General features: G+C 42.0%; 1 pseudogene; it reads left to right on the top strand.

Annotated features, from left to right (window-relative positions):
* The first annotated feature begins 567 nt into the window (after positions 1-567).
* Positions 568-1,995, top strand: LOC146906085 (uncharacterized; annotated as a pseudogene).
* The last annotated feature ends 1,074 nt before the right edge of the window (positions 1,996-3,069 follow it).

The raw sequence follows: 3,069 nt of genomic DNA, 5'->3' as shown, positions 1-3,069 counted from the left end.
GAGTGAAATATAAGATAGGACGGGGTACGATCATAGTGCCATACCAGGAGTAGCCCTGCAATATGTGTGCATGTGATATAACTCCACTCGACGTGGGTTTTAAGAGTTATAATATGTCGTCATGAGTAGTCGTGATTGGCGTTATTATTTTTGAAATCCATCAAGCGTTGAGGACCTTTAGATTACCTTGAACCCATCTTGGCCTTTATTTAGGACGTAGTGCGGAGACTAAACCAAGAGTAGTCTTGACTTTAGTTGTCACGCGATGCTACACTCAAACTAGACTTCCTTATGAATTAATGGTCTAGGAGTTAGTCCTACGCACCGAGATATTCATAAGGGTAGTTGTAATTTGGGAACCTGGTAGAACCCTTGTTACAAGTACATTTGAAACCATAGTCCCTACCAATTGGCGTTGTTACCCTTGACTCCAACATGTGGACTTAACCTCACCATGTATTCATGTTCTCTAGCATTATCATGCATGCATGCATTCATCCATAAATATTCTTTTTCATTCATAGAATTATCGAAGGATTTAGACAAGCTTTTTTGTAAACATTGTAGATGAATCCACAATTGAGGTACACCAGGAAGTATAGTTTCAAGAAACCAGATCTGACAAGACTAAGGGAGTTAGGAGATCAAGTAGCAAATCCTAAGAGGTTCCGAGATCGTTATGGGAGGTTGCTCGATCTCATCAAGGTGAAGGTGGACGATGGCATTTTGAAAACTTTGGTGCAATTTTATGACCCGGCTTATCATTGCTTTACTTTCCTGGATTATCAGTTGGTCCCCACGCTCGAGGAGTATTCCTATTGGGTTGGCTTACCGGTGTCCAAAGAAATACCCGTCAATGGTCTTGAACCCGCACCTAAGGAGGCTACTGTTGCAAAAGCACTCCACCTCAAGCCTTTCGACATAGCTCTACCCCACTTTACCATGAAAAACAATTTCCAAGGCCTAACCACTAAATTCCTCTACCGAAAAGCCTCTGACTTTGCCAAAGCCGAAAAGACTGATGCCTTTGAATCCGTTCTCGCCTTACTTATATATGACATCTTCCTGTTTCCTAACATGGATAGCTTTGTCGACATCAACGCAATCAAAATCTTCCTCACTAACAACCCAGTCCCTACCCTCCTTACAGATACTTATCACTCTATCCACTATAGACACCACCAAGAGGGTGGAGCCATTGTTTGTTGTACACCTCTGTTGTACAAATGGTTCGCTTCACACTTGCTCAGATCCGTCTTCTCCAGGACCGACACCGGGAAAGCTTTGTGGTCTAAAAGGCTTACGCCTCTCACCCCGGCCGACATCGTTTGGGCTCATCCTGCTGCTGACACTGAAGGAATCATTGGTAGTTGTGGGGAATTTGAAAATGTACCCCTTATCGGTACATGCGGAGGAATCACTTATAATCCGACTCTTGCCGTGCGCCAGTACGGATATCCTATGAAAGGGAAACCTGACAGTCTTTCTTTATCCAGCGAGTTCTACCTTAACGGTGAGGTTCATACATATTTCAGGATGCGGTTTGTACGAGCCTGGCGTACCGTTCGTAAGTTTGATGGGATCCAATTAGGGAAAAAGCAAAGCTTCGCACACGAGTCTTACACTCAGTGGGTTATAGACAGAGATACGGCTTTTGGTATGCCCTACCCCATACCAAGATATTTGTCTTCAACTGATCCAAAAATACCATTGCCTTTACTCCCGGAGACCAAGGAAGAGTACCAAGAGAGTTTGCATGCGTCCAACCGTGAAAGGTCCATTGTGGAAGGAATGCTTCACAAGAAAGAACAGGATTATGATGTAGTGATAGATTTGTTAGAAAAAGAAAATTATGCAAATCACTAGAAGGACATTGAAATTGCTAAGTTGAGGGACCTTGTCAAAAGAAAAAATGCCATACTTGACCGGATTCCAGGGAATAAGAAGAGGCGCATGGATCTCTTTGCTGAGCCACACCCAGATTTCGAGGAGTAGTCTACTACAAGAGCTCAAGAGTTTCCCAGTTGTTTCACCACTTTATGTTATTTTCTAGCTTTTTGTGATGTACTTTGGAGTCCATCCCTTGGCTCAGCTTTGTTAAAAGGGAATTATCTTGTAGTACTCTAAATTGTTCAATGAAATTTCCAAATTATGATGTTTACAAAACTGCTTTTATAAGTCCTTCGATAAATAAAAATGTGTCCATTTTTTGCATAACATCATGCATCATTTTGCATTCATAGTTTCTAATCCGTGTCTCATAATTTGTTTCTGTCTACAAAAGGTCAATCCATCAGTCTACTCGCAAATGCAAGCACTCATACAAACACCAAATATGGATCAGCTTGAACAAAAGGTCCACGAGCTTCGTGAATAGGTGACAACACTTCGGGCCAAGGTAGAGAAGCTAACTAACCTGGTATCTTCGCTGACGGTTACAAATGATTCGCCACAATTCCAACAGCATCCTCAACAACAGTACCATTGGGAACCGTATCAGCAATAACAGCCTCGACAACAGGCCTCAAGGGCACAATTTTCCCCAATTCCCGTGAAATATGCGGTTTTGCTTCCACAGTTGCTCGAAAGGAATCTAGTCCAGACAAAGGCTCCTCCTCCGGTACCAGCGAGATTGCCAGCATGGTATAGACCTGATCTTTTTTGTACCTTCCATCAAGGGACACCTGGCCATGATATTGAACATTGTAATGCAATGAAGAATGCAGTTCAGAATTTGGTCCGGACCAACCACCTGACTTTCTAAGACTTGACTCCAAATGTGCAAGCGAATTTACTGCTGGATCATGATATCTAAGGTTGCAACACAAAGAGGAATTAGCCGCAATTGGGTCGATGTTGATGTCTTCTTCCGCTACTCGATTTGTTTCATGTGATATGTTTGTTTGTTTATTATCTTTTCAAAAACATCCTTTCGTCCCGCCCGAGATGAAAGTGAACTTTTGCAAGGCTTTTTGCTTCATGTATTTTCCATCATTAATAAAAAGGTCGTTTTGATCCTGACTTTGATTTTATTTTGTGCTTTTTCTGGAAAAATGGTAATACAAAAAA

Source organism: Medicago sativa, chromosome 7 (genome assembly GCF_051527215.1).
Source record: "Medicago sativa cultivar Bolivia chromosome 7, Bolivia_mono, whole genome shotgun sequence".
Taxonomy (NCBI): domain Eukaryota; kingdom Viridiplantae; phylum Streptophyta; class Magnoliopsida; order Fabales; family Fabaceae; genus Medicago; species Medicago sativa.
This window is presented reverse-complemented; position numbering and strand designations above follow the sequence as displayed.